This window comes from Zea mays, chromosome 9 (assembly GCF_902167145.1).
Source record: "Zea mays cultivar B73 chromosome 9, Zm-B73-REFERENCE-NAM-5.0, whole genome shotgun sequence".
Classification (NCBI taxonomy): domain Eukaryota; kingdom Viridiplantae; phylum Streptophyta; class Magnoliopsida; order Poales; family Poaceae; genus Zea; species Zea mays.
Window position 1 is genome coordinate 151993739 of NC_050104.1, and position 26736 is coordinate 152020474.

The 26736-nt window shown below is 56.7% G+C and overlaps 1 pseudogene; it reads right to left on the reverse strand.

The window, feature by feature from the left end:
• Positions 1–1399: 1399 nt before the first annotated feature.
• Positions 1400–3938, reverse strand: LOC109942661 (alpha,alpha-trehalose-phosphate synthase [UDP-forming] 6-like; annotated as a pseudogene).
• Positions 3939–26736: the final 22798 nt, after the last annotated feature.

A 26736-nucleotide genomic window follows, 5' to 3' on the forward strand; every position in this document is an offset into this window, starting at 1 on the left:
AATCTCAACTGTCTTCCAACACCATCTAACCCAAAAAAATTTTAAAGCGTCCAAAAAATACAAAAATAAGTAATCCTTATCCAGAGATGTACAGGCGATGCGAAAAAATCACATGCTGGAAAATTCCGAAAAAAATTCCGAAAAAATTCCGAGACACAATTCCGAAAATTTCCGAGACATAAATCCGGTAATTTCCGACAAAAACCGGTAACCGATGGAAACGGTCGGTAAAACACCACGCCGATTCCGATACCGATTCCGATAGAAAATTCCGAAAACCGATTCCGTTTTCGAAAAATACTGTTACCGATGAATCCGATCGAAAAATTTCGAAATCGGTTTCTGGAATTCCGAAAAATTCCGAAACCGTTTTCATCCCTACTCGAGGGTGCGGCACGATTCTTTGCTTCGCTCTGCGTCCCATGACAGTGACACGTTGGCCAAAGTCGATATGGGTCCCACGAGGCAAGTTGAGAAACCGCCACAGGCATTTATAGATGGCCAAAAAGCACGAGGCCCGTGAGCTCGACACGAAGCCCGCTTTTTGGGCCCGGTCCGAGCCCGGCACGGTAGAATAAGCGGGCGGGCTTGGACAGGAAACTAGGCACGGCGGGCTGGCACGGCCCGTTTACCTCTAAACCCGTTAAGCCCGTTTTTTTTACACTAAAACGTGCTTACCGGCCTGTTTAGCCCGCTTTTCGGCCCGTTTTTTCGTGCTAAACGGGCCGACCCGCTGCGGGCCGGGCTTAACAGAAAATTAAGTCCGCTGGCTCAGCAGGCCCGGCCCGGTTTTTGGCCGGGCTTCACCGGGCCTGGGCCGGGCCGGGCGGCCCGTTTGGCCATCTCTACAGGCATTGGGTCACTGACTTCTGGGCTCCTGGCCCATACAAGAATAGTCCTCTGTACCTTCAACTGTGACCGTCGCTGCCGACGTCATCGAGCGAAAGTCGACTGGAGAGTAGAGACCTGGACCCAACGAGGCCCATCAGCTACGCGCTTTCTCGTCTTCTTCGACTCTTTCCTGAAGCCTGCTGGCCGTGGCCGCCATATCAACCGCCGAGGTGACGGTCACTACCGACGACCGAATCCATTCAACCTCCTCGCGTTCTCCCAAGTCACGACTCACGAGCGATCTGCCCAATTCCAACTTGGACTCCGTTTTTTACCGGACGAGTAGATGACGATGACGCCAATGACGGTCTGGCACTTGCAGTCACCGTTGTGGCCTGTGAGCTTGTCCGAAGATTGGAAAAGGTGTGCCAAGTTTCTTCGCTAGTCCGGTCCATTTCTAGTTTCTATTGCGGCGCCCCATTTTCCCGTGAAACTCCAGGTACTGCAATGCAATCGCAGTGCTTAGCGTCTTTTTTTACTAAAAACTAACCAATGATCCTCTTAACTCTTATTTATGCCCGCTGCATAAGTAGACCACATTGTTCTTGTCTCAGCACAAACTGTTCAGGATCCGAACAGATTCGGTGGTGCGGCTCTTGTTAATCGCATGTGGCATCGGCGTGCAATCAAAGAGCAGAATTATCCGTGTCTTGGCTCTCCAGTATGCCAAAAGAATGTTCTCGAAGTTGAAGAAAAGCTTCCTAAGGTCTGGTCGAGCGAGACCACACTGAACCCCAGGCCAAACCGCCGAAAACAATGCCCCAGCAGCCCTTCTGAGAACGATCTTTGCAGGTCCTCTAAGCTGTTTGCGCAGTACCCGACGTCGTGGGTGCTCATGTAGCGAAAGTGATTATCGTGACCCGACCACAAGTCTATTTGAGACAGTTTATTTCGTTTAGCTCATAATCTAGATTACTGGATAATCCAATTATCACAAGAATCTAGATATGGTGGAACTTAAGATGAATGACATAGTTTATATTTAGGAAGCGACGAATTTCTCACGTTATGAGCTATGACCACTCGAAGAATTCTGCAATTACGAATGATTTTTACAAAAAATAATTATTATAAAAGTGGGCTCAGAAGCAAAATATTTGGCTGCCAGAAGCCGATTCTAACAGCCAAAAGCAGAAATAAAGAGGGTCCACTTCTCATTCTCAGACGGCATAAGGGCAATCTCCATGGCCTCAGCCACGCTTTCGATATTCACGGGTTCACCCTGATGGTGCCGCTCAGAGACGGCGAGCATCGGATGAACTCGGACACCACTAGCATACTCTTCTTCTCCTCTAGCTTCCCCTGCCACAGCATACTGTCCAGCTTCTCGTTGCCTTGTCGGGAGTGTCAGGGGCCGATAGTCAGTGTCCCGGCTTTAGTTCCACATTGGCTAGTCAAGGGGGCCATGGGCAGCTTAAAAGGGAGAGTCTCCCTCCTCTCATCAGCCTGGCTTTTGGGACGTGAGTGGTGGGTTCTCTTGGCTGAGCCGGCCCACGAGCGCATGAACGCTCGAAGTTGTCGAGTGTGGGCTGGGCCGGGGTTGGACGCTGACATCTGGTATCGGAGTCCGGTTGGCCCATGCCTGCCTTGGGGGTGGGTGGGATGTCAGGGGCCGGTAGTCAGTGCCCCGGCTTTAGTCCCACATCGGCTAGCCAACCGGGCTCTGATACCAGATGTCAGCGTCCAACCCCCAGTCCAGCCCACACTCGACAGCTTCGGGCGTTCATGCGCTCGTGAGCTGGCCCAGCCAAGAGAGCCCACCACTCACATCCCAAAAGCCAGGCTGATGAGAGGAAGGGGACTCTCCCTTTTAAGCTGCTCACGACCCCCTTGGCTAGTCGATGTGGGACTAAAGCCGAGGCACTGACTACCGGCCCCTAACATCCCACCCCCCTTGGGAAGCCCCCCAAGGCAGACATGGGCCAACCGGGTTCTGATACCAGATGTCAGCGTCCAACCCCTGGCCCAGCCCACACTCAATAGCTTCGGGCGTTGATGCGCTCGTGGGCTAGCCTAGCCAAGAGAGCCCACCACTCACATCCCAAAAGCCAGGCTGATGGAAGGAGGGGGACTCTCCCTTTTAAGCTGCCTACGGCCCCCTTGGCTAGCCGATGTGGGACTAAAGCCGGGGCACTGACTACCGGCCCCTAACATCCCACCCCCTTGGGAAGCCCCGCGAGGCAGGCATGGGCCAACCGGGCTCTGATACCAGATGTCAGCGTCCAACCCCCGGCCCAGCCCACACTCGACAGCTTCAGGTGTTCATGCGCTCGTGGGCTGGCTCAGCCAAGAGAGTCCACCACTCACATCCCAAAAGCCAGGCTGATGAGAAGATGAGGACTCTCCCTTTTAAGCTGCCCACGGCCCCCTTGGCTAGCCGATGTGGGACTAAAGCCGGGGCACTGACTACCGGCCCCTGACAGGGAGGCAGTGTATTCAAGAGGAATAAGGTTCATGTTGTCCCTGACCACAATCACCACACACACATCAACAGCTTGCGGGGACTCGCTAGCTAGCGTGCAAGGCGGAGGTGTTCGTGTGCACCGTCAGTCGCCAGCTCAGCAAGGTCAGGTTTGACGACGCGACGCAGGTGGTGAGGCTGATGCTGGGACTTTCCTATGTCTTCAAAGAGTGAAATAATTAGAATTTCGCCACTTGAAATGAAGTTGGGATTCACAGGCTCTAGCCGTGTCGTTATCCCTATCCCCAGCAACCCCTATGGCCTTATATCATCTCTTATCTTATCCTCCTATTTCAAACTTCACTCTAATTTGTAGTGTCAACTACAATGTAAATTCCCATTTTTCCACGGTTCACTAGAGACAACCTAATGTTTGTTTGTATTGGCTTAGATGGAGTTGTCGTCGAGATGCCTAGTAGTGAGGAACGACGGTTGTGCAAACCTGCATGTGGACCTTAGGTGCTCATGGGCCTTTAGATCATAATCTAACTATAGGTCACATTTAACATTTAAAAGATGTACAACCTATTGGCGCCGATTTGGTCACCAAACACTAGAGTAAACCGTCTGGCGGTACTTGACACATTTAGATAACGTAGGATTGAATAAAGTTAAAGATCTTTAGGGCACTGAGACACCTCTATGATGACCACCATCTATTTGGAGCCAAATAGAAACAATAGGGTATTCTTGTGATGAGCAATACCTGGGGTTTGGCTCTCCGAGGTGGACGGTGACGACGGTCTGTGATGGGTCACCGTGTCAGCCTGGCGGTGTGCCCTGCGGCTGCGTGGATGGTCCACGACACAGGCTGGACGGTCTGCGACGGCGCATGGTCGTCTTCTTCCTCGTGGGAACCTAGATCCCACCCCTTGGGAGAGATCTTAGGGTGCTCTGGATCGGTAGTGAAAGGGAATTAGGCTTACACCTAGTCCCTAATTAATTTTGGTGGTTGAATTGCCCAACACAAATATTTGGACTACCTAGTTTGCTCTAGTGCTCAAGTTTTACAGGTGCTTAAGGTTCACACTTAGCCAAAAAAAAGACAAAGTATTGGGTTCAACCAAAGAGCAAAGGGACAACCGAAGGCACCTCTGGTCTGGCGCACCGGACTGTCCGGTGTGCCACCGGACATGTCCGGTGCACTAGAGGACTCAGACTTCAAACTCGTCACCTTCGGGAAATTCTAGAGGCAACTCCGCTATAATTCACCGGACTGTCCGGTGTACACCGGACATGTCCGGTGCTTCAAGGAAGAGCGGCCTCCGGAACTCGCCAGCCTCGGGAATTCATTGGAGCTGCTCCGCTATAATTCACCGGACTATCCGGTGTACTCCGGACTGTCCGGTGTAACAGCGGGGCAACGGCTATTTTGGAGCCAACGGCTACCTGCGACGCATTAAATGCGCGCGCTGCGCGCGCAGAGGTCAGGCACGCCCATATTGGCGCACCGGACAATCTACAGTACATGTCCGGTGCGCCACCGGACATCTAGGCGGGCCCAGAAGTCAGAACTCCAACGTCGAACCCAACGGCTTTTGGTGACGTGGCTGTCGCACCGGACTGTCCGGTGCGCCATCGAACAGACAGCCTCCTCCAACGGTCAAGTTTGGTGGTTGGGGCTATAAATACCCCAACCACCCCCACATTCAAGTCATCCAAGTTTTCCACTTCTCAACTACTTACAAGAGCTCTAACATTCAATTCTAGACACACCAAAGAGATCAAATCCTCTCCAAACTCCACACAACGCCCTAGTGACTAGTGAGAGAGATTTGCTTGTGTTCTTTCGAGCTCTTGCGCTTGGATTGCTTTCTTCTTTCTTTGATTCTTCATTGCGATCATACTCACTTGTAATTGAGGCAAGAGACACCAATCTTGTGGTGGTCCTTGTGGGAACTTTGTGTTCCAAGTGATTAAGAAGAGAAAGCTCACTCGATCCGCGGGATCGTTTGAGAGAGGGTAAGGGTTGAAAGAGACCCGGCCTTTGTGGCCTCCTCAACGGGGAGTAGGTTTGCGAGAACCGAACCTCGGTAAAACAAATCCACGTGTCTCACTCTTTATTCGCTTGCGATTTGTTTTGCACCCTCTCTCGCGGACTCGATTATATTTCTAACGCTAACCCGGTTTGTAGTTGTGATTATTTTTGAGAATTTCAGTTTCGCCCTATTCACCCCCCCTCTAGGCGACTTTCAATTGGTATCAGAGCCCGGTGCTTCATTAGAGCCTAACCGCTCGAAGTGATGTCGGGAGATCACACCAAGAGGGAGATGGAGACCGGCGACAAGCCCACTACGAGCCAAGGGAGCACTTCATCGGAAGAGTCCCGCACCAAGAGGAAGGAGAAGAAGAAGGACTCCTCCAAACGGAAGGAGAAAAGATCTTCCTCTTCTCACCACAAAGAGAAGAAGGAAAAATCTTCTTCTCACAAGTCGCATCGGAAAGGCGACAAGCATAAGAGGATGAGGAAAGTGGTCTACTACGAGACCGACACTTCATCAACATCGACCTCCGACTTTGATGCGCCGTCCGTAACTTCTAAGCGCCAAGAGCGCAAGAAGTTTAGTAAGATCCCCCTACACTATCCTCGTACATCTAGATCTACTCCATTACTTTCCGTTCCATTAGGCAAACCGCCAACCTTTGATGGCGAAGACTATGCTAGGTGGAGTGATTTAATGAAATTTCATCTAACCTCACTCCACAAAAGTATATGGAATGTTGTTGAGTTTGGAGCACAGGTACCATCCGTAGGGGATGAAGACTATGATACGGACGAAGTGGCCCAAATCGAGCACTTCAACTCCCAAGCCACAACCATACTCCTTGCCTCTCTAAGCAAGGAGGAATACAACAAGGTGCAAGGGTTGAAGAATGCAAAGGAGATTTGGGACCTTCTCAAGACCGCGCACGAGGGTGATGAACTCACCAAGATCACCAAGCGGGAAACGATCGAGGGGGAGCTCGGTCGTTTTCGTCTTCGCCAAGGGGAGGAGCCACAAGATATGTACAACCGGCTCAAAACCTTGTGAAAGGATCACGGTGCCCAAGAGGGAGGGTGAATTGGGCTTTTCTAAAAATCAACACTAATTAAAACCTAAGTAAGAGCTAAACAAGAGCCCAACTTCACCCCAACAACTAGCACTAAGAATATAATACTAGAAATGTAACAAAGCTAAGATAATACTTCAAATACTTGCTAAACAAATACACAATGTAAAGTGCTTGAATTAAGTGCGGAATGTAAAGCAAGGTTTAGAAGACTCCTCCAATTTTTCCCGAGGTATCGAAGAGTCGGCACTCTCCACTAGTCCTCGTTGGAGCACCCGCGCAAGGGTATCGCTCCCCCTTGGTCCTCGCAAGAACCAAGTGCTCACTACGAGATGATCCTTTGCCACTCCGGCGCGGTGGATCCCTCGAGACCGCTTACAAACTTGAGTCGGGTCACCAACAAGATCTTCACGGTGATCACCGAGCTCCCAACGCCACCAAGCCGTCTAGGTGATGCCGATCACCAAGAGTAACAAGCCGTAGACTTTCGCTTGACCAAGAGAAGCCTAATGCAAGTGGTGTGCGCTCTAGGTGGCTCTCACTAGCGCTAATGAGGAACAAGCGCGGATTATGATTCTCTAATCTCCTCACTAGGCTTTTGGTGCTTGCAATGTTCTAGCAATGTGCTGGAATAAATGTGGAGTGCAAGACATTGAATATGGTGGGTGGAGGGGGTATAAATAGCCCTCATCCACCAACTAGCCGTTACAGTCAATTTACTGCGCGATGGCGCACCGGACAGTCCGGTGCGCCAACGGTTGTTTCCAACGGCTAGTTCTGACAGAGAGCCGTTGGACTCATGGCGCACCGGACAGTGAACAGTCCACTGTCCGGTGCACACCGGACAGTCCGGTGCGGTGTCCGGTGTGCCACTAAAATTCAACTCTGAACGGTGCGCTCTCGGGTTTCTGCGAAGGGAAAACACTCTGCCGTGGACCAGCCTGGCCCCACCTGGCAGAGGGTGCACCGGACAGTCCGGTGCACACCTGTCGGCGTTTCGAGACAGGGGGTCCCAAAGCCGACGAGTGAGTGTGCTGCGTGCCCCAGCCCAGATGGGTCGAGCGCGTGGGCGAGCGCGAAGGGGGGAGAGGCGAGGTGGCCGGAGTCGAGCGTGAGAGAGGTGGAAGTCCCGCGGCCTTCGTGTTCGTCCCGCGCCCAGGTCGGGTGCGCTTGCAGTAGGGGGGTTACAAGCGTCCACGCGGGTGAGGGAAGCGAGCGGCCCCAAGAGAGTGCCTGTCCCGTCCTCGGTCCCGCGCGGCCAACCCTCTCTAAGAAGGCCCTGGTCCTCCCTTTTATAGTCGTAAGGAGAGGATCCAGGTGTACAATGGGGGGTGTAGCAGAGTGCTACGTGTCTAGCGGAGAGAGAGCTAGCGCCCTAGGTACATGCCAATGTGGCAGCCGGAGAGGTCTTGGCACCTTGCTGGCGTGATGTCGTGGCTGTCGGAGGTGCGACGGAGCCTGGCGGAGGGACAGCTGTTGGAGCGGTCGAGTCCTTGCTGACGTCGCCCTGCTTCCGTAAGAGAGCTGGGGGCCGCCGTCGTCACAGAGCTTGTGGAGCGCCATCATTGCCCATCCGGCGGAGCTGGCCGGATGGGACGCCGGTCTTGTTCTCCGTGACCCGAGTCGATTCGGGGTAGGACGATGATGACGCTTCCTGTTGACGTGGCGGGTCTGTGCCCTAGGCGGGGTGACATGGGGGCTCCTCCGAAGCCGAGGTTGAGTCTGTCTTCTGTTGCCGAGGCCGAGTCCGAGCCATGGGGTCGGGCGAGGCGGAGGCCGTTTGGCCGAGGCCGGGGCGGAGTCCGAGCCCTGGGGTCGGGCGAGGCGGAGGCCGTTTGGCCGAGGCCAGGGCGGAGTCCGAGCCCTGGGGTCGGGCGAGGCGGAGTTTCGTCGTCTTCCGGGTCTTAGCCCGAGTCCGAGCCCTGGGGTCGGGCGGAGCGGAGTTCGCCGTCTTCCGGGTCTTAGCCCGAGTCCGAGCCCTGGGGTCGGGCGGAGCGGAGTTCGCCGTCTTCCGGGTCTTAGCCCGAGTCCGAGCCCTGGGGTCGGGCGGAGCGGAGTTCGCCGTCTTCCGGGTCTTAGCCCGAGTCCGAGCCCTGGGGTCGGGCGGAGCGGAGTTCGCCGTCTTCCGGGTCTTAGCCCGAGTCCGAGCCCTGGGGTCGGGCGGAGCGGAGTTCGCCGTGGCGCCTTTGGCAAGGCCTGACTGTCTGTCTGACTCACTCTTTGCGTTAAATGCTCCTGCAACTCGGTCAGTCGGTGTGGCGATTTAGTCAGGGTCGCTTCTGAGCGAAGCCAAGGCCTCGGGCGAGCCGGTGATGTGTCCGCCGTAAAAAGGGGGGCCTCGGGCGAGACGGAAGTCTCTCGAGGTCGGCTGCCCTTGGCCGAGGCTAGGCTCGGGTGAAGTGCGATCGAGTCACTCGTGTGGACTGATCCCTGACTTAATCGTACCCATCAGGCCTTTGCAGCTTTATGCTGATGGGGGTTACCAGCTGAGAATTAGGCGTCTTGAGGGTACCCCTAATTATGGTCCCCGACAGTAGCCCCCGAGCCTCGAAGGGAGTGTTAGCACTCGCTTGGAGGCTTTCGTCGCACTTTTTTGCAAGGGGACCAACCTTTCTCGGTTGCATTTTGTTCCGGTGGGTGCGCGCGAGCGCACCCGCCGGGTGTAGCCCCCGAGGCCTCGGAGGAGTGGTTACACTCCTTCGAGGTCTTAATACCTTGCGTAATGCTTTGGCTGGTCTGGTCGTTCCCTCATGCGAACTGGCCGTAGCCCGGGTGCACGGTCGGGGCCCAAGCTCTCGGGCTGGTATGTTGACGCTGTCAACGGTTTGGCCGGAGCCGGTTTTTGCGAGAGCAGCCCCCGAGCCTCTGCACAGGGCAAGAGGACGATCAGGGACAGACTCGACTTTTTACATACGCCCCTACGTCGCCTTTCCGCAAGGAGGAGGGGGGAGTGCACCATGTTACCCTCGATGGGCACCGAACATGGTGTCTCCGGTGAGCTGCAAGCGGGTAATCCGAGTGGACGTCCGTGCCCCGTTCGTTGGGGGTCGGCTAGGGGCCCAGAGGCACACCCAAAAGTACCTGCGGGTGATTTGCCGGACCCGGTCCCCTGGCGACGGGGTCCGAGGGCTCGATGCCTCCCTCCGATGGGATTCCGTTGCAAGATCGTTCCCGCTGGTCTCGGAAATGTCCTAGGGTACCTCGGGAGCGCAGCCCGAGCCTCGGTTATGTATCGAACGTACCCCTGGTCATCCCTCGCTCGGTGTCTGAGGCGACTGTGAACCCTTCGGGGGCCAGCCTTCGAACCCCTGATCAGTAATGGGCGCGGAGCCCGAGTAGCCTGAGGCGGCCATGGAACCCTTCGGGGGGCTGGCCTTCGAACCCCTGACCAGTAGTGGGTGTCGGGCCCACGCGATCTGAGGCGACTGTTGAACCCTTCGGAGGGCCAGTCTTCGAACCCCTGATCAGTAGGGGGGGGGCTCGGAGCCCGGTTCCTTCGCGGAAAAGGATCCTTTTCGGGGTATCCCCCTTTCCCGGTCCCTGTTGCAAGAGATAGAGAAAGAGGAAAAAGGAAAAGGATACGAAATCGAACGACGTGGCGTACCTTTTCTGACGCGGTTATTACGGCGAAGGTGAAGCGTCGCGCGCTCCTCCCGTCAGAGGTGCCGTGTGTCCCGCCGCGGAGTTAATGCGATGGGGCGAGTGGTTGGCGGGGCGGCCGTTGCGTGTGCGCGATCCGTTCGAGGAACGGGTCACGGGTGCACCGTCTTCACACCGTGGGAGGAGGCTCTCTTGCTGTCCCAGGATGAGACGTGAGCCTGGCTGACGACGTGACTGCTGCGCCCGCCCGCCTGCCACCGCCATTACTGCCGGCCCACTTTCGGTCGCTTTGACCAACACGCCAGGCTGGCGCTACTGGGTCGCCTCGAGTCGCGGCATAGGCTCCGCAACCGAAGAGGCGCGACGGTGGCCCAAGTGGCGGTGCGGTTGCCTGCATGCGGCAACTGGCGCACTGGTTGCTTGACGCGTGGGCCTGGGTTTCCAAGCTGTCGTGTCAGAAGTCGGAGAAGCGCGTCCATCTGGCGCGGTTGCATGCCGCCTGCATGGCCGCCCGCCCCTTCCGCCCTTTGGTCTGGGCAAAAGTGGGGGGTCGCTCGTAACCGCTGGGCGGTCGTGCGCACCACGCGCGGCGGTTTGGCTTCTTCCGCCCTGAGCCGGTTTGCATGGCATGCGGGACCCAGCCCCCGAGTCGCAGGGGAGGGTCTTGGAGCGTGTTGGAGAAGACTCAGCCTGCGGCGTCTGGGGGTGCACGTAGGGGGAGTTGCCTTTAAAAGGAGGGAGACTCCCTTCAGAAGGCAACCATGTCTTCTTCCTCCCTTATGCGTCGTGTCTTTCCATCTTCCAAGCCCCCGGATGGGGGGTATCCGCCGCCTTTCCGCCTCCTCGTTGGAGGAACGCAACTCCATGGGAGTTGGTACCTCTCAGCCATCGTTCGGCTTCAAGGATTTTCATCATGCAGCCCGGCTGCACCCCTCCACCGGCGGTCACCCGAGATGGTGACCTCCGGCTTGATGGTGGGGGAAAGCGAGCCGGGCTGCGGCCTCTGCCCCTCCCTCAGCCTCAAGGATTTTCATCACCAGGGCTGGGGAGGGGAGTGCGCCGAGTTGAGGTCGGCCCCCGCGTGGGCGGTGGCCCGCTCCTTCACTCAGTGATGGGGGGAGGAGCGGTTGTTGTCCGTGGCGCTGGCAGCTGCAGCGTGTCCGGTCTTCAGACGCGAGTGGCTTCAGAGCCGCTCGTGGCGCCGGCGTCCGCCACGGCAGCTGGAAGAGGTTCTTCCGTCGGCGCGATAGCCGGGGCCGGCCACGGACTGACCTCCAACTCTACGGCCTTATGCCCGTCCTTGCCTCACGAGTTTTGTCGTGGGCGGGGGCCTTCTGGCAGCAGCATCCGCCCTAGGGTCAGTGCTGCCGCTGTTCGACCCCCCGGAGCAGAAGTCGTCGTCGTCGCTGCTGCTGGGGCAGGTGACGGCGCGCCATTCGTCGGCCTTCCGTTTCTCCGCAGGCCTTCCCCCTCGGAGTGGGGTTGTTCGTACCTGCGGAGGGGGAACCGGAGTTCCGTTTGTAATGGCACTTCGAATGCCAATGTTTTTTGTTCATTGTGGCTGTCGGGGCCTGAACATGTATGTAATTTCGGCACGGAGCCGTGTTTTTTCCTCATTTTCGAGCGCTAAGTCTCGCCTGTTGATTATCTGAACCGCTTTACCAAGCATGAGTCGCCCCGTGTCAAGGTGACGAGTGAGGTATCCGTATCCCGGAGGCGTAGGAATCCCTCGGCCCGATCGGCCTTGTTGTCTGGGGCTCCCCTAGCTTAGTTAAAGAGACCCCTCGGCCGCCCTTCGATGAGCCGAGGCCAGGGGTAGCGATATCAGTATGAACAGAGGCGGAGTTGGCTTGAGAATGGGAACCTGGTTGGCCGAAGCCTAGTCGTGTTGTCCGTCAGCGGAGCCGACGCCAAAGTCGATCCGCCGAGGCCTCGGGTCGGGCTGGCGCCCTTGGAAGTCGGTTGGCCGAGGCCCCAGGGGTAACCGGCCGAGCCGCCTGCTCGGGCCGGATTCCCGGAGGGGTCCCTGGACCGCGCCGCTGTACGAGGCTGGGTCGGACATAGCTGAAGACGCCGTCGATGCCGAGGGTGCTACGACTCCCTTCAGCGTGAAGACCCGAGCCTGCAGGATCAGATCGTCTTGTGGCGTGTGCCTTCTGCGGCCGCCGAGGCCAGAAAACACACCCTCGCCGTGCTTGCGAAGCTGCGTCTTTTTTCCTCTTGTTTCGAGCATCTGGACTCCGTCGGTAACAGGGATGTTTGTGTGAGCGAGAGTTACTTCTCGCGGAAGGGACGAGTGAGGTATCCGTATCCCAGAGGCGTGGGAATCCCTCGGCTCGGTCGGCCTTGCCGCTTACACGTACTTTCACCCGTCCATGAGGCCCTGTCCCCGACTTAGTCAAGAAAGCTTGAAGGACTGCTTCGGCAGGAGAGCTTCCGAGCGTGAAGACTTGTTTGGTCCACGGAGTCGCTTTATCCGAGCGTGAGTTACTTATCGCAGAAGGTGATGAGTGAGGTATCCGTATCCCGGAGGCGTAGGAGTCCCTCGGCTCGGTCAGCCTTGGCTGCTTACGTGTACTCCGTCGTTTCCAGGATCCGCTTTCCGAAGTAGTCAAGAAGCACGAGAGTAATCCTGCTAGAAAGAGATCCTTTTTCGAGGAAAAATTCGACGCAGAGGGGGTCTCCCCCCTTTTAGCCCCCGAGGGAGGGTCGGGCTTTGCCGAGGCTAGGCCGACCCTTCCTTGATGACTAAACTTTGCGCAGGTGCGAGGTATATGAACAACTTGGAAACATCTTAAGGGTAGAAGCGACGTAGCTGTTTGATGTTCCAGGCGTTGCCGTAGATCTCGCCTTGATTGTTGGCCAGCTTGTATGTTCCGGGCTTCAGAACTTTGGCGATGACGAATGGCCCTTCCCAGGGGGGCGTGAGCTTGTGCCTCCCTCGGGCGTCTTGCCGCAGCCGAAGCACCAGATCGCCCACCTGGAGGTCTCGGGACCGGACCCCTCGGGCGTGGTAGCGTCGCAGGGACTGCTGGTACCGCGCCGAGTGTAGTAAGGCCCTGTCCCGAGCCTCCTCCAGCTGGTCCAGCGATTCTTCTCGGCTAGCTTGGTTGCTTTGATCGGTGTAGGCCCTCGTCCTCGGGGAGCCGTATTCCAGGTCAGTGGGCAAGATAGCTTCAGCCCCGTAGACCAGGAAAAACGGCGTGAAACCCGTGGCGCGACTCGGCGTCGTCCTTAGGCTCCAGACCACCGAGGGGAGTTCCTTCATCCACCGCTTGCCGAACTTGTTGAGGTCGTTGTAGATCCGAGGCTTGAGCCCTTGTAGAATCATGTCGTTGGCACGCTCTACTTGCCCATTCGACATGGGATGAGCCACGGCGGCCCAGTCCACCCGGATATGGTGATCCTCGCAAAAATCCAAGAATTTTTTGCCGGTGAACTGGGTGCCGTTGTCGGTGATGATGGAGTTCGGGACCCCGAAGCGATGGATGATGTTGGTGAAGAACGCCACCGCCTGCTCGGACCTGATGCTGTCCAGAGGTCGGACCTCGATCCACTTGGAGAATTTGTCGATGGCGACCAGCAGGTGCGTGTAGCCCCCGGGCGCCTTCTGCAAGGGACCGACGAGGTCCAGACCCCATACGGCGAAGGGCCAGGTGATGGGTATCGTCTGCAGAGCCTGAGCGGGCAGGTGGGTCTGCTTCGCATAGAATTGGCACCCTTCGCAGGTGCGGACGATTCTAGTGGCGTCAGCCACCGCCGTTGGCCAGTAGAAGCCTTGCCGGAAAGCATTCCCGACAAGGGCTCGGGGCGCCGCGTGGTGGCCACAAGCCCCCGAGTGTATTTCTTGCAGCAGTTCCCGACCTTCGGCATGGAGATGCATCGCTGGAGGATGCCCGAGGGGCTGCGATGGTAGAGCTCCTCTTCATCGCCCAGCAAGACGAACGACTTGGCGCGTCGCGCTACCCGCCGAGCCTCGACTTGGTCGGGGGGTAGCTCTCCTCGACGGGGATATTGCAGGTACGGGGCCTGCCAATCTCGATCAGGCGTGGCCCCGCTCTGCTCTTCCTCGACGTCCAGTGCCTCGCCTTCGGGGGCCGTGGGTACCTCGGGCTGAGCCGAGGGTGCCTCGGGCCGAGCTGAGGGCGCCTCGGCTTGAGCCGAGGGTGCCTCGGGCTCGGGCACGTCGTCGATCTTGACAGAGGGTCGATGCAGATCCCGGGAGAAGACGTCCGGAGGGACCGTCGTTCGCCCCGAGGCTATTTTAGCCAGCTCGTCTGCGGTTTCGTTGTAGCGCCGAGCGATGTGGTTGAGCTCGAGCCCGAAGAACTTGTCTTCCAGGCGCTGAACCTCGTCGCAGTAGGCCTCCATCTTCGGGTCGCGGCAGTGGGAGTTCTTCATGACTTGGTCGATGATGAGCTGCGAATCACCACGGGCGTCGAGGCGTCTGGCCCCTAGCTCGATGGCGATCCGCAACCCGTTGACCAGAGCTTCGTACTCGGCCACATTGTTGGACGCCGGGAAATGGAGGCGCAGCACGTAGCGCAGGTGCTTTCCAAGGGGCGAGATGAAGAGCAGGCCCGCGCCGGCTCCTGTCTTCATCAACGACCCGTCGAAAAACATGGTCCAGAGCTCCGGTTAGATCGGAGCCGTCAGCAACTGGGTGTCAACCCATTCGGCCACGAAGTCCGCCAACACCTGGGACTTGATGGCCTTCCGAGGGGCGAACGAGATCGTTTCGCCCATGATTTCCACCGCCCACTTTGCGATCCTGCCCGAGGCCTCTCGGCACTGGATGATCTCCCCCAGGGGGAAGGATGACACCACAGTTACCGGATGAGACTCGAAGTAGTGTCGCAGCTTCCGCCTTGTCAGGATCACAGCATATAGCAGCTTTTGAACTTGTGGGTAGCGGATCTTGGTCTCGGACAGCACTTCGCTGACGAAGTAGACCGGCCTCTGAACGGGCAATGCATGCCCTTCCTCTTGCCTCTCGACCACAATCGCGGCGCTAACCACCTGAGTGGTCGCGGCGACGTAGACCAAGAGGGCTTCTCCATCCGCCGGGGGCACCAAGACAGGCGCCTTCGTAAGGAGCGCCTTCAGGTTGCCGAGGGTTTCCTCGGCCTCAGGGGTCCAAGCGAAACACTCGGCCTTCCTTAAGAGGCGGTACAGAGGCAGACCTCTTTCGCCGAGGCGTGAGATGAAGCGGCTCAGGGCCGCGAGGCATCCCATGACCCTCTGTACACCTTTTAAGTCCTTGATGGGCCCCATGCTGGTGATGGCCGCGATCTTCTCCGGGTTGGCTTCAATGCCTCGCTCGGAGACGATGAACCCTAGGAGCATGCCTCGGGGCACCCCGAAGACACACTTCTCAGGGTTGAGCTTGACTCCTTTCGCCTTGAGACATCGGAATGTCACTTCAAGGTCGGAGAGGAGGTCGGAAGCCTTCCTTGTCTTGACTACGATGTCATCGACGTAGGCCTCGACTGTGCGACCGATGTGTTCGCCGAACACATGGTTCATGCACCGCTGGTACGTCGCGCCCGCATTCCTCAAACCGAACGGCATGGTGACATAGCAGTACATGCCGAACGGCGTGATGAAAGAAGTCGCGAGCTGGTCGGACTCTTTCATCCGGATCTGGTGATACCCTGAGTAGGCATCGAGGAAGGACAGGGTTTCGCACCCAGCGGTGGAATCCACGATTTGATTGATGCGGGGCAGAGGGTAGGGAACCTTCGGACATGCTTTGTTGAGACCAGTGTAGTCTACACACATCCGCCATTTCCCCCCTTTCTTCCTCACAAGCACAGGGTTGGCGAGCCATTCGGGATGGAATACCTCTTTGATGAACCCTACTGCCATTAGCTTGTGGATCTCTTCGCCAATCACTCTGCGCTTCTCCTCGTCGAATCGGCGCAGAGACTGCCTGACGGGTTGGGCTCCGGCCCGAATATCCAGCGAGTGCTCGGCGACATCCCTCGGTATGCCGGGCATGTCCGAGGGACTCCACGCAAAGACGTCGGCGTTTGCGCGGAGAAAGTCGACGAGCACTGCTTCCTATTTGGGGTCGAGCCCGGAACCGATCCGGACCTGCTTGGTGGTGTCGCCACTGGGGTCAAGAGGGACGGCCTTAACCGTCTCTGCTGGCTCGAAGTTGCCGGCATGGCGCTTCACGTCTGGCACCTCCTTGGAGAGGTTCTCCAGGTCGGCGATGAGGGCCTCGGACTCGGCGAGGGCCTCGGCGTACTCCACGCACTCCACGTCGCATTCGAACGCGTGTTTGTACGTGGGGCCGACGGTGATGACCCCGTTGGGGCCCGGCATCTTGAGCTTCAGGTAGGTGTAGTTGGGGACGGCCATGAACTTCGCGTAACATGGCCTCCCTAGTACGGCGTGGTAGGTTCCTCGGAACCCGACCACCTCGAACGTCAGGGTCTCCCTTCGGAAGTTGGAGGGCGTCCCGAAGCAGACGGGGAGGTCGAGTCGCCCGAGGGGCTGGACGCGCTTCCCAGGGATGATCCCGTGGAAGGGCGCAGCGCCTGCTCGGACGGAGGACAGATCGATGCGCAGGAGCTTGAGGGTCTCGGCGTAGATGATGTTGAGGCAGCTGCCCCCATCCATCAGGACCTTGGTGAGCCTGACATCACCGACAACGGGGTCGACGACGAGCGGGTATTTCCCCGGGCTCGGCACATGGTCGGGGTGGTCGGCCTGGTCGAAGGTTATGGGCTTGTCGGACCAGTCTAGGTAGACTGGCGCCGCCACCTTCACCGAGCAGACCTCCCGGCGCTCTTGCTTGCGATGCCGAGCCGAGGCGTTCGCCGCATGCCCTCCATAGATCATGAAGCAGTCGCGGACCTCGGGGAACTCTCCTGCTTGGTGATCTTCGTTCTTGTCGTCGTCGCGGGCCCTGCCACCCTCGGCGGGTGGCCCGGCCCTGTGGAAGTGACGCCGAAGCATAATGCGCTCCTCGAGGGTGTGCTTGACGGGCCCCTGATGGTAGGGGCACGGCTCCTTGAGCATCTGGTCGAAGAGGTTCGCACCTCCAGGGGGCTTCCGAGGGTTCTTGTACTCGGCGGCGGCGACAAGGTCCGCGTCAGCGGCGTCGCATTTCGATTGCGACTTCTTCTTGCCTTTCTTCTTGGCGCCGCGCGGAGTAGACGCCTCGGGAGCCTCTTCCGATGGGCGGCCCTGGGGCTGCTTGTCCTTTCGGAAGATAGCCTCGACCGCCTCCTGGCCAGAGGCGAACTTGGTGGCGATGTCCATCAGCTCGCTCGCCCTGGTGGGGGTCTTGCGACCCAGCTTGCTCACCAGGTCGCGGCAAGTGGTGCCGGCGAGGAACGCGCCGATGACATCCGAGTCGGTGATGTTGGGCAGCTCGGTGCGCTGCTTCGAGAATCGCCGGATGTAGTCCCGGAGCGACTCCCCCGGCTGTTGCCGGCAGCTTCGAAGGTCCCAGGAATTCCCGGGGCGCACGTACGTGCCCTGGAAATTCCCAGCGAAGGCTTGGACCAAGTCGTCTTAATTGGAGATCTGCCCCGGAGGCAGGTGCTCCAACCAGGCGCGAGCAGTGTCGGAGAGGAACAGGGGGAGGTTACGGATGATGAGGTTGTCGTCGTCCGTCCCACCCAGTTGGCAGGCAAGGCGGTAGTCCGCGAGCCACAGTTCCGGTCTCGTTTCCCCCGAGTACTTCGTGATAGTAGTCGGGGGTCGGAACCGGGTCGGGAATGGCGCCCGTCGGATGGCCCGACTGAAGGCCTGCGGACCGGGTGGTTCGGGCGAGGGACTCCGATCCTCCCCGCTGTCGTAGCGCCCCCCACGCCTGGGGTGGTAGCCTCGGCGCACCCTTTCGTCGAGGTGGGCCCGACGGTCGCGTCGATGGTGCTCGCTGCCGAGGTGGCCCAGGGCCGCAGGCGCGGTGTTGCGCGTGCGCCCGGTGTAGACCGAGGCTTCCCGCATGAATCGGGAAGTCGCGGCATGAGGTTCCGAGGGATATCCTTGCCTTCAGGAGGCAGTGCTCTCGGCCCGTCGGGCCGCAGCGCCTTCCAGGAGATTCTTGAGCTCTGCCTGGATTCGCCGACCCTCGGTGGTTGATGGCTCCGGCATCGAGCGGAGGAGCATCGCTGCGGCTGCCAGGTTCTGACCAACCCCGCTGGATGCGGGCGGCGGCCTGACCTGACATCATTGGCGACGCGGTGCTGGAGACCTTGGGGCAGGTGACGTATTTCTCCGACCAGGGGTTGGTCCGCCCATACCTGCCCGACGTCCCGACGGATCGGCTCAAGCGCTCCTGTTCCCTCGTCGAGCCTGGCCTGCGCCTCGCGGACTTGCTCGAGTTGTGGGTCGTAACCCCCCGCCGGAGCGGGGACCACAGCTAGCTCCCGTGGGATGTCAGCGCGAGGCACCGACCTAGGAAGATCACCGTCCTCCGGCATGCCGAGACGGTTGCCTTCGGAGGGATCCCCTAGCTCGATGTGGAAACATTCGCGGCTTGGGCCGCAGCTCTCGTCGCCAAGGCTGCGGCTTCCGTCGGAACCGTCGGATATGCAGTAGTCACATGCGGTCATGAAGGCCCGCATGGCACTGGGGTTGCCAAGTCCGGAGAAATCCCAACAGACGCTGGGGTCGTCATCTTCCTCGGACCCAGAGGGCCCGTAGGTTGAGACGTCCGTCAGCCGGTCCCAAGGCGACCGTATACGAAACCCCAGTGGGGTTGCACTCGCCTCAATGAGAGCGCCCGCCAAAGCGAGGTCGTTTGGCGGGTTGAGGCCGAGTCGAAATGACGTAAGATGGGAGTTAGTCGGTACCTTTTGGTCGACGAGGAGCGACGTAGTCGCATCGGGGACTGGTTGCACCGTCATCTCAGGTACGAGGGCGACGTCCTGCAGGCTTTCCGCGAGCGCGCCGGCGTCGTCTTCTTGCTCGGGGTCAGCGTGTCGCGGGGGGACGGCGCTTGCCTTCGTCTTGAACGCGAGGTCGACGTCCGGCGTGCCTTCCGTCGGGGCGTCGGGGGCGTCGATTCGCTCGACGGCCAACGAAGCGCGGCCTCCCGCTTGGCCTTGATGGCCCCGCCTCCTCCTCCGTTGGCGGGGGAGAGAACGGAGCGAGCTCGAATGTTGTTCTTCCACCACGCGGGGAAGGTGTCGTCGATTCCGCCGCCGGCGAGCGGGTTGTCGGCCGCCATTGTCGTTGTCGCGCGGCGGTGGAAGAAGTATCATGTCATAGCTGCCGTCGAAGGACATGAACTCAAGAGTCCCGAAACGAAGCACCGCCCCGGGCCGGAGAGGTTGCTGGAGATTGCCCATCTGGAGCTTGACGGGGAGCTGTTCGTCAGCACGCAGCAGGCCCCTACCTGGCGCGCCAACTGTCGGCGTTTCGAGACAGGGGGTCCCAAAGCCGACGAGTGAGTGTGCTGCGTGCCCCAGCCCAGATGGGTCGAGCGCGTGGGCGAGCGCGAAGGGGGGAGAGGCGAGGTGGCCGGAGTCGAGCGTGAGAGAGGTGGAAGTCCCGCGGCCTTCGTGTTCGTCCCGCGCCCAGGTCGGGTGCGCTTGCAGTAGGGGGTTACAAGCGTCCACGCGGGTGAGGGAAGCGAGCGGCCCCAAGAGAGTGCCTGTCCCGTCCTCGGTCCCGCGCGGCCAACCCTCTCTAAGAAGGCCCTGGTCCTCCCTTTTATAGTCGTAAGGAGAGGATCCAGGTGTACAATGGGGGGTGTAGCAGAGTGCTACGTGTCTAGCGGAGAGAGAGCTAGCGCCCTAGGTACATGCCAATGTGGCAGCCGGAGAGGTCTTGGCACCTTGCTGGCGTGATGTCGTGGCTGTCGGAGGTGCGACGGAGCCTGGCGGAGGGACAGCTGTTGGAGCGGTCGAGTCCTTGCTGACGTCGCCCTGCTTCCGTAAGAGAGCTGGGGGCCGCCGTCGTCACAGAGCTTGTGGAGCGCCATCATTGCCCATCCGGCGGAGCTGGCCGGATGGGACGCCGGTCTTGTTCTCCGTGACCCGAGTCGATTCGGGGTAGGACGATGATGACGCTTCCTGTTGACGTGGCGGGTCTGTGCCCTAGGCGGGGTGACGTGGGGGCTCCTCCGAAGCCGAGGTTGAGTCTGTCTTCTGTTGCCGAGGCCGAGTCCGAGCCATGGGGTCGGGCGAGGCGGAGGCCGTTTGGCCGAGGCCGGGGCGGAGTCCGAGCCCTGGGGTCGGGCGAGGCGGAGGCCGTTTGGCCGAGGCCAGGGCGGAGTCCGAGCCCTGGGGTCGGGCGAGGCGGAGTTTCGTCGTCTTCCGGGTCTTAGCCCGAGTCCGAGCCCTGGGGTCGGGCGGAGCGGAGTTCGCCGTCTTCCGGGTCTTAGCCCGAGTCCGAGCCCTGGGGTCGGGCGGAGCGGAGTTCGCCGTCTTCCGGGTCTTAGCCCAAGTCCGAGCCCTGGGGTCGGGCGGAGCGGAGTTCGCCGTCTTCCGGGTCTTAGCCCGAGTCCGAGCCCTGGGGTCGGGCGGAGCGGAGTTCGCCGTGGCGCCTTTGGCAAGGCCTGACTGTCTGTCTGACTCACTCTTTGCGTTAAATGCTCCTGCAACTCGGTCAGTCGGTGTGGCGATTTAGTCAGGGTCGCTTCTGAGCGAAGCCAAGGCCTCAGGCGAGCCGGTGATGTGTCCGCCGTAAAAAGGGGGGCCTCGGGCGAGACGGAAGTCTCTCGAGGTCGGCTGCCCTTGGCCGAGGCTAGGCTCGGGTGAAGCGCGATCGAGTCACTCGTGTGGACTGATCCCTGACTTAATCGTACCCATCAGGCCTTTGCAGCTTTATGCTGATGGGGGTTACCAGCTGAGAATTAGGCGTCTTGAGGGTACCCCTAATTATGGTCCCCGACAACACCGGACAGTCCGGTGCCCCAAAGCCAGAAACACTAACTCTTGTTTTTCAGCTGATTTTCAAATCGGTTTTCGCTCTAACTTGTGTGTGAGTTCTAGAGTGACACCTAGCACTGTATGTGAGTGTGATTGTGCACCAACACTACACTAGAACTCTCTTGGTCAAACTACTCATCGACAACCCCTCTTTATAGTACGGCTAAAAGAGAATAAAAGACCTAACTAAATCGCGAGTGTCCACATCTCCTTGACACTCGGACTCCGTAGACCTTCACCTTTTGTTCCGTCGTTTTAGCCGTCGCTTCGAGTTCTTATCTCCGGGATTGTTTTCACCGTTGTAGTACTTCTACCTGTCATGCGACCTAACTTACCATTTGTCTCTGCAAAACACACGTTAGTCACATATAATATTACGTTGTCATTAATCACTAAAACCAACCAGGGGCCTAGATGCTTTCAATCTCCCCCTTTTTGGTGATTGATGACAACCCTACAAGTTTTGTGAGAGTAGTTTGTTTTGAAGATTCTGTCAATAGAAAGAATGGTTAGTTATACTCAGTAATCTTTGACAGAAAGAATGTGTACCATAATAATAATAGTGAGCGCATACACATCATTAGATTCTTGTTCATATAAAAGTGAAGTTAAATTGATGAAACAAGAGCTAGAAGACTGGTGATAAAATATAAGGTGAAAACATAATACACACAGTCAATCATACGCAACGAGAGTATATGACGAGTTTGTGAGCCAAAAACATCAAGCTAGTACAGAGAGTAGCAAGCACATATATTACATCAAAATGACTCTGACTCTCTACTAACTCTCTAACTCCCCCTAGCTCTCACAGCACATATCTCTCCCCCTTTGGCGTCAAACACCAAAAGGGACCTGAACCTAAACGCCTGAAGCAGGAGGAGGCGGCGGGGGCGCATCCGGTCGAGGTCAAGGTAGCAGAGCGAACGCCGACGGAGGGTCAGAGTCAGTCTCGGATCCAGGATCTGCGGTAGAAGCTGGAGCTGGTACTGACTCGAACTGAGGCTGCGCTGCAGGAGCTACCGGAACAGAAGCGGTCACAGATACTGCCACAGCGGTAGTGGTAACAGCAGATGCTGGTGGCACTGGCGGCTGCGGACAGACAGGGCTGAGAACCGGAGAGGTGAACGCCAAAGTGACCGGCCGGAGCGGAGAGGTACCAACAGGGGGTCCTGACAAAATCGATGGCACCACTGGAGCATGAAGCGGAGGAGGTGGAGCAGACTGAACCGGAGGTACTGAGACACCAGACTGCTGTAGCATGAGAGCCATGAATGCCCTACTCTCAGCCCGATCCTGAAGTAGCTGCTGCTGAAGCGCATCCTGCCTGTCCTGCATGTTCTGAAACATCGAGAGCATCCTGTCGCATAAACGGGCCTGCTCGGCTGCCAGGTGAGCCTGCTGCTGGGTGAGAGTCTGGAGAATCGAAGCAAGAGCAGGGTCCATAGCCTGAGGATGAGGAGGGGCAGCACTAGAACTCCCAGCCTCATGATCATGTGAGCGTGGAGGCATAGGAGGCGGAGGCGGAGGAGGAACCCCAAAATCATCATCATCATCAGCTGATGTACCCTGAGTGTCAAACTGTCGAAGAGCTGCATCCTCGGCCTGAGAGTCAAACACAGAAGCAGTAGCTGGCACAGGAATCTCAGGAGCAGGACGGTAAGATCCAAATACAAGGCGTGAGGCCTCAAGGGTGCTCTGAAATCGAGGTGGCTGAATCAGCTGCGCAAAGATGTGGCACAAGTAGTGAGCATAAGGCAACTGCCGACGAGCACGAATCCCATCCAGAACGGTGTCCTCGATCTCACAAATCAGGAAGTCCACAACATCAAACTCAGAGTGGGAGACCAGGGCACCAAGGAGCCAAAGCTGAATATGAGTGGTAGCCTCCCTGTATCCCATCCTCGGCAGAAGTGTCCGTCTGATGAGCTCATATAAGTACTTCGCTGCTGTAGTAAAGTCTGCCGGTGAACGTCGCGACCCATCTGTGAAAGGCGGGCGGAACAGAGCCGTGACGTGAGCTGTCCCTGGAGCCACACCGTCGTGAGGGCGACGAGGAGGGTCAGAAGAGCCGTAGCAGAGACTGTGAAGGCGAGTCGTCGACTCTGGGAATCCAAAGAGCTGACGGATCTGACTGGCAGTGATTGTGACATCCTCTCGCTCAAAGCGGAACCTCATCCAGTGATGATCCGGGTCAATCCAAACAGAGGCATAGAAGACACGGACCCACTCCTCAACATATCTGCCGCTGATAGTCAGAAGGGTCAGAAGGCCAGGCAGATAGGTGAGATGCGCCTCAGAGTCAGCACCGGCTGCAAGCAGAAAAGCTGGAAGATCCAAAAGGCGGTGCACTCGCAGAGCTATCTGAGCAGACATCTGAGCTCTGAAGAATGACTCCTGAATCCGTGTGCTGAAAAGAACACCTGCTGCTGGGTCTCTCTGAGCTGGTAGCCAAGACTCCACGGGTACGTACCTGAACCGACGTACCCGTGCTGCAGTAGCACGCTGAAGATCAAACAGACGAGGATCCGAAACCAGAGGACGGACCTCAGTCTCATCACGCTCCCGGAAGCGAGGTGGAGGGACAGGAGGAGCTGAAGCGGGAGCGGGAGCAGGGGAAGCAGTGGAAGCGGGCGTAGTGGAGGTAGTGGGTATGGCTGTGGAGGTGGATGGAGCAATAGGAGTGACGGGAGCAGGCAGAGTGGGTGGCAGAGTGGAAGCGGAGGTGTGAGAGGAGGAGCGAGGCCGGGAGGTGAGACGACGAGCACGGAATGCAATCTGATCGGATGGAGTCTGCGGCTGATCTCCAAGAGCGGCCTGCGCAGCGGCTGCTGCAGCTGCTGCCGCTGCACGGGCTTCTCTGTCTGTACGCCGCTTCTTGCGGCCTTCCTGCTGCTCCAAATACACAGTCTTGCCCTTGACCTGCCTGAAGGGGCGACGAGGCTCCTCATCATCCCCACCCCCTGGCACCGACGCATTCTTCGTGCGCGGCATCCTGATCTGATGTCTGGAAAGCTCACACGAGAGGTGACGATCCAGGCAGGACGGGAGACGGCACACGGTCAAACAAGGTCACAGAGAGGGAAGGGGAAGGGCGCAGGAGCAGGTTCGCCGGATGATCGCCGGAGGGAAGGGAGATCGCCGGCGAGGAGGAGCAGCGCAGAGGGCAGAGAGCGCAGAGGTAGAAATGAGCCTCTGGCTCGGTCGCGGGCTGGAGGCCTTTTTTTTAAAACGCGATATGGGCGCACCGGACAGTCTACAGTGCCTGTTCGATGCACACCGGACAGCGCACAGTAACTGTCCGGTGAACCACCGGACAGCGCACAGGAAAAATGAATTTTAGCGCGCGGCTGCCGGTGCACCGGACATTGCACAGTGCAGTGTCCGGTGCACACCGGACTGTCCGGTGAGCCCAGACAGAGGAGAGTTTGGAAAAATTTGAAATTTTCTATCTAACTCCCAACCAAACCAAATCCCAACTTATAATCACACAAAATAACACCTGTTGGGACAGGTATTGGCACCCTCATATACTTTTCAAAATATTTCGCCATAGGCTAGATAATTTTTAGAGAAAATAGGCAAATGGTGAAATTTGCATTTTGGTTTGCACTAGGGGTTTTCATGAGAGATTTGAGTTTTGAATACTCCCCCTAAGTGCAGTACCTCATGCATATTTCAAGAACCAATAATTGCATAAAAAGTAAGAATTTAAGTGCTAAAAGCTTAAAAACTAAGACTTGTCAGGTTTGACCCGAGTTAAGCTTTTTCACTCGCTTTGTTGGCGGTTATCTCAACTAGGTTAGACAAGTCCTAGATGCAATACAAGGAATTTAAATATGCAATGCAAGCTTGACAACACCATTTGACATTTCACATAAAATTTCTGAGATCAAGAATATTTAGTTCATTCCTCAACATGCAAAAGCGGGTCTTATCAAGTGGCTTAGTGAAAATATCCGCTAATTGATCTTCCGACCTCACTCCTTCTAAAATGATATCTCCTTTAGCAACATGATCTCTAAGGAAGTGATGACGGATATCAATGTGCTTGGTGCGAGAGTGTTGTACAGGATTATTAGCAATTTTAACAGCACTCTCATTATCACACAACAAAGGTACCTTTTCTAGAACTACGCCATAGTCTAGAAGAGTTTGTTTCATATATAAAATCTGTGTGCAACAAGCACCTGCGGCAATGTATTCCGCTTCGGCAGTTGACAAGGCAACACTATTTTGCTTTTTGGATGTCCATGAAACTAGTGATCTACCAAGTAGATGGCATCCCCCAGAAGTACTTTTCCTATCAATTTTGCAACCGACATAATCCGAATCGGAATAGCCAATTAAATCAAAAGTAGCTCCTTTGGGATACCACAGACCAACGCTTGTGGTGTGCCTGAGATACCTAAGAATTCTCTTAACAGCGCGAAGATGAGCTTTCTTAGGATTAGATTGAAATCTAGCACACATGCAGACACTGAACATAATATCAGGCCTAGATGCGGTAAGGTACAATAAACTACCAATCATAGAACGGTAGAGAGTTTGATTAACCGGGTTACCTCCCTCATCTAAGTCGAGATGTCCATTTGTAGGCATGGGAGTCTTGATTGGTTTGCACTTCTCCATGTTGAATCTTTTCAACAAGTCTTTGGTATACTTCTCTTGTGAGAGAAAGTTACCATCTTTCATTTGCTTGACTTGAAAGCCGAGGAAGTATGTTAGCTCACCAATCATTGACATCTCGAACTCCTTCGACATCAACTCACCAAATTCCTTGCAATGATAGTCATTTGTCGAGCCAAAGATTATATCATCAACATATACTTGATAAATGAAAATATCACCGTTATGTTTCTTTGTGAAGAGAGTTGTGTCGACGGTCCCGATCTTGAAGCCCTTTTCGATGAGGAAGTCGCGAAGACGCTCATACCAAGCCCTTGGAGCTTGCTTTAGCCCATAAAGCGCCTTGGACAACCTGTAAGCATGGTTAGGATATCTAGGGTCTTCAAATCCAGGCGGTTGCTCAACATATACAAGTTCATTTATGAAGCCATTTAAAAATGCACTTTTTACATCCATTTGATAAAGTTTTATATCATAGCATGATGCATATGCAAGTAGGATACGGATGGCTTCCAGTCGAGCAACCGGTGCAAAGGTCTCTCCAAAATCTAAGCCTTCAACTTGAGAGAATCCCTTTGCGACAAGTCTTGCCTTGTTTCTTACAATCACACCTTGATCATCTTGTTTGTTTCTGAACACCCACTTTGTTCCAATGATTCTTGCATCTTGTGGGGGCTTCTCCAGGGTCCAGACTTTGTTACGAGTGACGTTGTTAAGTTCTTCATGCATGGCATTCACCCAGTCCGGATCCTGTAGCGCCTCATCTATACAAGTAGGCTCAACACAAGAAACAAAAGAGTGATGTTCAATAAAATTAGCATGTCTATGTGATCGAGTAATAACCCCTTGTGAAGGACTCCCGATGATTTGGTTTCGAGGATGAGCTTGAAGTAATGATGAATTTCTCCTGTCAACCACTTGGGAAGAAGATCCTGGAGCATCAACATCTTCGGCTTGTACCCTTGCTTGTTCATGAGAGACAAATGTATCTTCATTTGCATGCCTCTCATCTTTTTCATCATCTTGTGGTACATTTGATGAAGAAGGCCTGTCAATGATTTGCACTTCTTCTTCATCTTCTTTTGGTTTGATAGCTCCAATAGGCATGTTCTTCATTGCTTCCCTAAGTGGCTCATCACCTACATCATCAAGATTTTCAAGTGCTCCTTGGGAGCCATTAGTCTCATCAAATTCCACATCATATGTTTC